This window comes from Lissotriton vulgaris, chromosome 3_1 (assembly GCF_964263255.1).
Source record: "Lissotriton vulgaris chromosome 3_1, aLisVul1.2, whole genome shotgun sequence".
NCBI classification, from domain to species: domain Eukaryota; kingdom Metazoa; phylum Chordata; class Amphibia; order Caudata; family Salamandridae; genus Lissotriton; species Lissotriton vulgaris.
The window spans coordinates 1,262,367,910-1,262,377,216 of record NC_141689.1 but is presented as its reverse complement, the minus strand read 5'-3'; the positions used below and the strand labels follow the sequence as shown (position 1 = coordinate 1,262,377,216).

The following is a 9,307-nucleotide window of genomic DNA, read 5'->3' as shown; positions in this document are numbered from 1 at the left end:
GAGGTTGTGGATTTATTTTGGAGAAAGGAGTATCAAGTAAGAGGTGCTCCTCACATACACATGCTACTATGGATCAAAGATGCTCCCAAATTTGGAACAGAGTCAGATGATACTGTGATGTCTTTTATTGAAGAATACGCTACATGTGATATACCCAAAAGCACACAGGATAAGGACTAAAAACAACAGGTCTTACGATTCCAAAGCCATTGTTGTGGGAAATACTTTTGTCAAAAATACAAATCTAAAGACAAATTCTACACCAAATGCCGTTTTGGATTTCCACGACCAGTAATATCGAAAGGAAGAGTGAACAGTTTTATGTCATCTTTGCTACATAGTATCACAAGAAAGTCTCCTAAAAATGCCTACAATTTAAGAAGAAATAAAGACTCAAAATATATAAATGACTACAACCCAGTCATTTTGTCTATGTGGAATTCTAACATGGATATTCAATATGTTGCAGAAAGTTCCATTGCTGTTGCTCAATATGTAACATCGTACATAACGAAATCAGAAAAGACAGAATTGAAGGAAACGTGGGAAGAGATTTCTCGCGAGAAGAGTCTAGGCAAGAAATTATATACTTACAGTTTGAAGATGTTATCGATAAATTGGAGCATATGAATGCTCGGATCGCTTATCATCTGCAAGTCTATACTACAAATCTAGAAGAATCATTTGGTTGAGTCTAGGTCTTGCTGCAACACGAAACCGAGTACTTAAATCTGTACAAGAAATTGAATATTTAGCTGAAAAGGAGCCAGAAAGTACAGATATTGTGAAAACAAATATGTTGGATACATATTATCCAAACAGAGGTCACCATCTGGAGAACATTTGTCTCTATGAAGTGCTGCAAAACTATATTTTTAAATAGAATATTACAGAAAACATCAATAATGGTATATATGCCGTGACTGGTTCTGAAGGATGTTTGGTAAAACAAAGAAAAGGACATTTGATTAATCACCGTAAACTGATTTGGCGAACTCCTGACAAAAGGGAATTTTACTACTTAGCTCTTTTGCAACTTTTCAAGCCATGGCGTTCAGAATTGGAATTACTTGGAGATTTGACAGCTATGAAGATTCTTTCAATGCAACTAAAGATAGAATAGAATGTCCTGTTTTTGCTAATTATGTGAAAATGTTGAACGATGAAATTGCATAAGAAGCTACAGTTGCAGCTGAGATTGCTAGAGACAGTCTAACTTCTGCTCGGTTAAGTCAGGATCCATTAGGAGAACCAATTATTCAAAATGAAGCAGCAACTGCTATGGAAGCGGTGGAAAAAGCAATGTATCAAGCTCAAGAAGATGTAAGTAATTTAGGAAATTTGGGAGAACTTAATGTTGAGCAGAAACAAATATATAAGCAAGTGAGAGAACAGATTAACCATGGATTACTTCATGAAAAGAAAGAGTGCTCTTGCTCATTATTTCAACCTATCCGATTGTATGTGAGTGGACAAGCTGGAACAGAAAAAAGTTATTTAATTAAAGTAATTTCAACTTATTTACACAAAACAACTGACTCGTATTTGTCTAGTGTTGTCACTGCTCCAACTGGGTTGGCGGCACACAATATTAAAGGAGTAACTTTACATTGTTTATTAATGCTATCAGTAGAGCATGAAAACAAATTAGAATACTAAAAGCTATCTGGAGAAGCTTGTTTTGAAGTTGCAAGAGTCTTGAAGAAAATGAAAGTTCTCATTATTGAAGAGGTAAGAATGATATCAAACTTTATGCTTGCCTTTGTACATTTAAGAATGCAGCAAATTCTTAAAACAGACTATGATGTATTATTTGGAGGAAAACATGTCATAGTTTTTGGAGATCTACTACAACTTACTCCTGTAAAAGGACAACCAGTGTTTGAAACACTGGCACATGAAGATACTAGAAAGTCTTTGGCGAGAAATGTTAATATTTGGTCATATTTTGAGTATAAGGAACTTATTACAAATATGCGTCAGGTAAATGATGCAGATTATGGAAAAATTCTTCAAGATGTAAGAATTGGAAAAGTGACAGAACATGGCAAACAAGCATTACTTAGACGATTACTTCCCAATTTGTTTCCAAATGAAAATTTTGTTCCAGAAAAAATATATATGAAAATTGCACAGTGGTGGTTTTACATTGTGAGTTAATTGAATAGATTATTCACTATAAAACCACCATATTCCACTCACAATTAATTCTGTGGGACAATCCCGGGCTGCCTAGTATATTTAGCGACGGGGAATTTCGTAGGTGGCAACTGAAAGGAATTATGGTTCTGGGCGACTTATATAATTCTCAAGGCATACTGGATTTTCTTACTTTAAAGCAATTATACGGACTGTCCGATATACACAGATTTAAATATATGCAAATATACAACTTTTTAGTGCGGAAGAATAGAATTAACACCTTGTCGAGCGGGGGTATTTGGGACCTCTTAAACTCTAAAAAAGAGAAATCAATAATCAGCTCGGCATATAAATTCTTTATAGGTTTAAGATCTGACGACAACGATACACTAGCTAATAAATGGAATCTAAAACTCTGAACTAATTTAACAGGAAAACAAATAAGTAAATCCTACACTAATATTCATGAGCATGTAAGATCATCTAGCTTACGATTACAACAATATAGAACCATATACATGCTATATTATACCCCAGAAAATATTTCTAAATGGTCCTCGAACAACATTATGAGAGAAAAAACTAAATGCCCGAAATGTGACGAGTATGCGGCAGATCTTGTCCATATGTTGTTCTCATGTACGAAATTAGGGAAATTCTGGGAAGAAGTGGGAAAAATCTTAACCACAAAAAATATTCTTAGCTCACCAATAACAGCACCCATGGTAATACTAGGCCCACACTTGACAAGTCAACCACATTATATACTGCTATCAATCTTATTTTCCTGTGCCAAATTAACTTTAGCCAGGGCCTGGATTAACCCCAACCCACCCAATGCTTTGGAATGGTGGTACCTGGTTAATGAAATCAAAATGATGGAGTGTACGCTGGCAGAATTTAGGGGTGTCCAATCGCTAAAGAAATTTGAGAAAATTTGGGGGAACCTAGAAATGAACTGATATACCCAAGACCATTATATGTCTACCTGTGTTTTTATGATCTTATGCTTAGTTACTTTAATTGACAAAGTGAAACAACTGATTAATCTATGTTTTATTTTGTATTTGCTTGATGAATTGAAACTATGTTGAATGTTTTGCAGTCTTATACGAGGTGAAAATAAAATAAAAAATTTAAAAAAAAAAAGAAAATTGCAAAAAACAACTCTGTAATCTGCTTAATACCAACACTGCATGAATGTTCTGTATTCAATGAAGAAATTTTAAAGTTGGAAAATGAAGAAATTATAACATTGGAAGCTATTGATAAAATAGAGCATGAAGGAATCACTATTATTTTGACTGAAAAGTTGAAGAAGAAATTGGATTGTTTGGAGAAGTCAATAAGTAAAACTGCTGGTTTTTAAAAGAATTCATATGCATGTGTAAACTGTAGGGTAATTGTACTCTGTAATTTGAATGTTGAAAAAGGTTTAGTAAATGGAGCAATGGGTAAAATTGTTGATTTTGTTAATTATGTAAATAGAGATGGAATTGAATTTTTAAAGATCAAGTTTGATGAAATTTCTGAAATACAACAATTTAGTCGTTGTTCATCTCGGTTCTTGCTTGTAAAAGATTTGTATGTACGCAGAAAACAGTTTCCTATTTGTTTGGCATATGCGGTGACCATTCATAAATCTCAAGGTTTAAGTGTAGATAGTGCTTTAGTGAATATTGGAAGTACCGTGTTTAAAGAGGGAATGGCATATGTTGCTTTGTCCCAAGTCAGAGCTTTATCTGGTTTGTACTTGATTGATTTTGATGAGACAAAGGTTAGTGTGGATGCAAATTGTGTGAAAGAGTATAATAGGTTAAGAAGAGAATATGCTCCCAATTTAGGTCAATATCCAGTATTTGAAAAGCGTGTGGTTGGTAGAAAAAGAATATTTGAGAATATCTGTAGTGAAACTGTAGAGAAAGAAAAAAACCAAGATGAAGTTGCGCCTGCAAGCGAAAAGAAAAAGGACAGTGTTGAAGAGAATGTTGGTTATCGGTTTGAAAATAGTTGTGGTGTCAACTGCTATGTTAATGTAGTAGTTAATGTTGTTTTATTTCTTGAAAGTTTGCAACAGCAATTTTTTTAAAAATCGGAACGAAAAATTCTGCTCATTGTTGTATTTTGTTTATAAGAAATGTAGTAGTGATAAAAGTAAAATACAAAGTGTTTCTGATATTCAAAATGTTTTTACATGTGTTCTGGTCCTACCCAATTTATGCAGAATATTCAACAAGATTGTCAGGAATTTTTAATGTTTATGCTTGGTGTACTGGAAGATGAAGGTATAGATATCGAAAATCTTTTTGGCCTTTCTTATAAATGGCAACATGACTGTCAAAATTGTTTGTTTACATGTAACACTAACATAGACAGTGAACGATTTATATATTTGACTTTACCAGACTGTGAATCAGTGTCCTTTAACAAACTAGTTAGAGGAGCAAGTCAAAACATGGAGTGTAGCCAATGTAAATAAGAAATGTCATCAACATTATTTATACAAAGATATGGACACTATGTTATTTTAATGCTGCAACGTTGTAGAGCTGATGGAAGAAAATTGGAAACTTTAATTACAAATTTTGTAGCTAGTCAAGTTTCAATATCAGGAAGAACTTTTGTAGCTGTTTCAATTATTTTTCATGAAGGACCTTCTACAACATCTGGACATTACACTGTTTATTTAAAATGTCTGAAAGGTTGGATACATTGTAATGATACTCAATTAGTTTTTAAGCAACATTTGCCTAATTACCAAATTCTTACCTAATATTTTTAAAGCCAAAATATTAAGATAAAAATTTGGCCTTTCAGAATTACTGCTGTTAAGGTAGATTTGTCTGGTGTTGTACAGTCTTTTGTAAGTGAGGGTGCGTAGCTTGAAGGTAATCCTCTTGTTGATGTTGAGGCAGAGTAAGTGTATCATGTCGTGGGTAATGTGGCTGTAGCAGGGGACATTAAAGATCAATCAGGTGGAGGTGCTTTGGATTGGTTGTAGTCGTTATAGGTGTTTGGCTGTAATTCTTATGTAGAGTGTGTTGCTACAGTGTAGTCTGTTTCTTCTTGCTTTGTTTAGGATGTACTTGTAAATGTTGTGGAGAATGTTGAGAGTATTATAGCAGTATGAGGAAATGCTGTAGACTTGTTTACATTTGTAGAGGGAGGAGTTTAATATGAATCATAGGTTGTGTACATGGTCAGTAGGTGTTGGTATTGCTCATAGTGTAGTTGATCAGCAGGAGTTATCAGAAGCTAAGGGGGTGTGTTTGAGAAGGAGTATTTTCGTATAGTGTGAAATCATGTTAAAGAGCAGGTCCTTATCCACTTGGTTACGTGCTTAATTGTGTTGTGGAATTTGTTTTGGTGGTATGTGGCTCCTTGGTGAGGAAGAGGATGAGCTGGGTGTCGTCGATGTAGGAGATAATGTTGTAGTTCAGTTGGTGGGCCATTTGTGTAAGGGTGGCCATATAGATGTTGAATAGCGTTGGAGTGAAGAATGAGCAGTGGAAGACGGTGCAAATGATGTCAGTGGTTTTGGATCTAAACGCTGGGAGGAAGATGCTCAAAGTTTCTTTTGAACAACTTTTAAACTAAGATTTTCACACATACTATTTGGCCATGGGGAAAAGTTTGTGAAACTCTTAATGACTTTTTGTTGTAAATTTTGTCGACATATATTTGTAAGTAACATTATTTATAATGGAACAAAATTAATGATGGTGTTTTGTTTAGTCAGGATTGTTTGCCATATCTCATAGTTACGTAAGAAATGTATCTTTCAAAAAAATATTTGAGATTGTTATTGAGATTGTTTTTTTTGTTTTAGATAATCTTCTTGATTGTGTTTTTTTTGCCCGCTGTTATGTGAGGAGTACTATTGAATTCACTGTTTCTAGTGAATTTCAATATATTCTGAGAACAGCTAAAAAGGCATCTAAAATGCTTTACAAATGATTTTGTGTTGTAAAAGATAAATTGCAATTGTATTTTTTGTCTTCTACAGATGCTAGATTTATTTTAAAAAAATGATTTAATATTTTGAAGGTAAGTATAACTAAGTGTTAAAAATGATCGATGGGATGTACTTCTACAGAGCTGAAGTAAGAGAACGTCCAAGGCGTACATAAGTTTGTAAAGATGGTTTGTATCTTTTAAACATTTAAAAAAATATATATATATTTGCATTTTCAAAACAATGCGATACATTGTTCAGTGAAACTATTAGAAGAATAGAGCACATCATCAGTCCAACAGATAATAACATTACTATGTCATAAATACAGATATATTGGAATTTAACAGTCTCAGCAGGGGCCAGAGGCACGTGCGTCATTTTCAACACATTAATCAGAATCGGAGCAAGAACTATCATCATCTCAGGGTGGGTCACAAATGTCCCCTCTGTATTTATTCCAGGCCCCCCAGATTTTACTCCATTTCTTGGGACAACCTCTATCACGATACACTGCCCGCTCTGTAACCATTGCTGCATCCATATCATGTTTCCAGGCCTCTAGCGTGGGGGACTACAGCCCACCCCACCTCTGCGCTATGTTCCTCTTTGCCATCATCGTATCCAGTGACATCCACCCCTGTCCGGAACGTGTGAGGTCATTAGGTACCCATATATTCAATAGGCAAAGTCTAGGATCTGATAGTACTGAGACCCCCCTCCGATTGAGACATGGTTTGAATCACTTGTGTCCAGTAGGGTACAATTTTCGGGCAATCTCATATAGTGTGATAGAAGGTCCCTTCCTCACCACATCCCCACAGGCAGTAAGGGTGTGTTATTCATCTCATCTTATGCAGTGTGTGTCTCGTGTTTTTTAAAAATTTGTGAAGAAATTTAAAAAAATATATAGAGTGTACCTGTATTTTTTGCATTTAACTACAACACATCAACTCCTTTGAAACTGGTAAGGTGAATAGATATTTTCTACTTTTTTTAGTACTTCATTTTATTATAACAGCCTTAGTTTTTTCTTATAGTGAAAAGGAGTGGCTGGTTTGAAAATGTAATAACATTACCCCCTCATGGGTCCTCCCCGTCCCAGTCCTTACCACGTGAGGCAGTCCTGCCTCCACCCAGCCAATCAAAACGCCAGAAATCCAAAGGTCGAAGGTGACATAAGCCCCTCCCACCCACCGCCATGCCTGTTTTTTTTCTGCTCCGACGGCTGTCGGAACGCTGGTGCTCCCGGTTCCTGCCTCTGTTCCTGTTTGCTTCTGGGTGTTTTTGGCGGTGCCGTGAGTGTTTCTTTTGCATTTTTAAATGCTTCTGTTTATGGTCTTTTCATGTTTTTACCGGCGCGGCCGCTCCGGTCCTCCGGCCGGCCACGCTCCTGTTCTGGGGTCAGGATGCTCCCCGTTCATGTGCTGGGCTGGGGCGGGGAGCCCTCCTGATGTTCTGGCCCCAGGTCGTTCCGGCGCTGGTGCTTTAGTGCAGTGGCTGGCCCCTGCGGCCATGTTCTTAATATGTGGCTGTGGGTGGAGACTGCAGGGCTGCCCTTTTTTGTTTATTTTCTGTTCTCACATATGAGATTACTGTTTGGGGCAGTGTTTCCTGGAGGTTGCTGGGCACTTCCTTTCTATACCACCACCAATGTGTGTTGGGTGTTTTCCTGGTGCTCGCTTCGGCAGCACATATACTATGCTTGGAACGATACCGAGTAGATTAGCATGGTCCCTGCACAAGGATGACATGCATATTCGTGAAGCGTTCCATATATGGGGTTTACTCCTTTACTCGCCATGTTTGAGGGGACTTCCTCTCCGGTGCATCCACGGAGCTGTTGCTCTTTGGTATGTCATATGCCTCTGGTGTCACAGGCTATCATGTGCTGAGGGTTCAAGTCCTGCCTATGCTGTCATTGTGACTTGGGATGTTCATTTTCATGCTGTGCTTTGGAAATTTGCATTCTCTTTGTCCACGTAGCATCTTTTGCAGTTTTTCTTGGGCTGTTTTGCGCTGTCTGCGCTGCTGGTGCATGCGGCTATGCCATCATCTCTTGTTGGTGGGATCGTGGACATTTTTTCCCTGTTGGGGTATACATTCGGGGATGGTCCATGAGATTTCTGGCGTTTTGTTGCTGGGTCTTTCTCCCTGATTCATTTGCTCTGGCGGGGTTTATACCCATTTTTTACCGGCCATTTCGTGCTGTCCTGTTGGCTGTACTGGCTGCGGTGTGGCTTGGCATTGCCATGCGGGGTGTTCCTATCTTTCTGGGGACACGATTTCGCCTGGCGGTCTTTGTCACCTGGTATCCTCCATTTTTCTTCTTTTTTGCACCTTCTCCCTCGGTCTTCGGAGGCTTCTTCCCTGGAGGTCCGGGTTGGGCGGTTGGTGGATTCCGCTCTCAAGAGTTCGTATGCTGCTTCTCCTTTTTGGGGTGTGTGCTTGCTCTTTTTCAGTCTGTGCTTTCTTAGGGGTCCCTCCTTCCGGTCCCGGATGGTTGGGCCTTGTCCTCGGCCACCGGGGCGGCGGGGGCTTGTGAGATTTCTCGCTGGCCTGCGTTTTGGTGCTTTGCCATTCCCCTGGTGCCTTGGTCCTATGCCTGCATTTTTTGCACTACGTTTGGTTCCCTGCCTCTGCGGCGCCTGCTGCTGCCCCTGAATGTCAGTCCGATATGTTGTGCCCGGGTGGAGTCTCTGTGGCCTGGTGGTTGCATCTCTTCCTCTTCAGGTTATGTGTTCCACTCCTGGTGTTGACCTGCTTGTGGGTCGCCTATCTCCTTTGGTGTCATTGGTCCGGTCTGCTTTGAGAATGGTGATTCCTGTTGGTCGTCATTCTTGGTTGCCGGTTTCCATTCCGGGCTGTCCCCCTTTTAGGCCATTCTTCTTTGGCGTCGGCCAATTTTTTGTCGCTACGCTCTGTGGTGCTGGTTTAGGTGATGGAGTGGGGCCGGGGGTCCTCTTTCTCTCTGTTCCAGGTCCTGGCTCCCGTTGGTCTTTCTGTTTGGTTCTGCCTCCCGGGGCTTTGGTCGGGTTGGTGCGGCTGTGTCCCTTTCGGTTGAGCCCCTTGCAGCCCGGTTTTCCCCTCTTCTTGGTGGGTAATTTTGGCTTCCCTAGGTGTGGGAGTCACCTGTTTTTCTCGATCCCCTCCATCCGGCTGCTCAGAGGTTTGCGGTGGTTGAGTTCCGTTTCCTGTTTTCAGGTGTTT

The 9,307-nt window shown here is 39.0% G+C and overlaps 1 non-coding gene across 1 annotated transcript; it reads left to right on the top strand.

Annotated features, from left to right (window-relative positions):
• The first annotated feature begins 7,772 nt into the window (after positions 1-7,772).
• On the top strand, positions 7,773-7,879 carry LOC147727773 (U6 spliceosomal RNA). The gene has a single exon (XR_015309664.1). It is a non-coding gene; the product is annotated as a U6 spliceosomal RNA (small nuclear RNA).
• Positions 7,880-9,307: the final 1,428 nt, after the last annotated feature.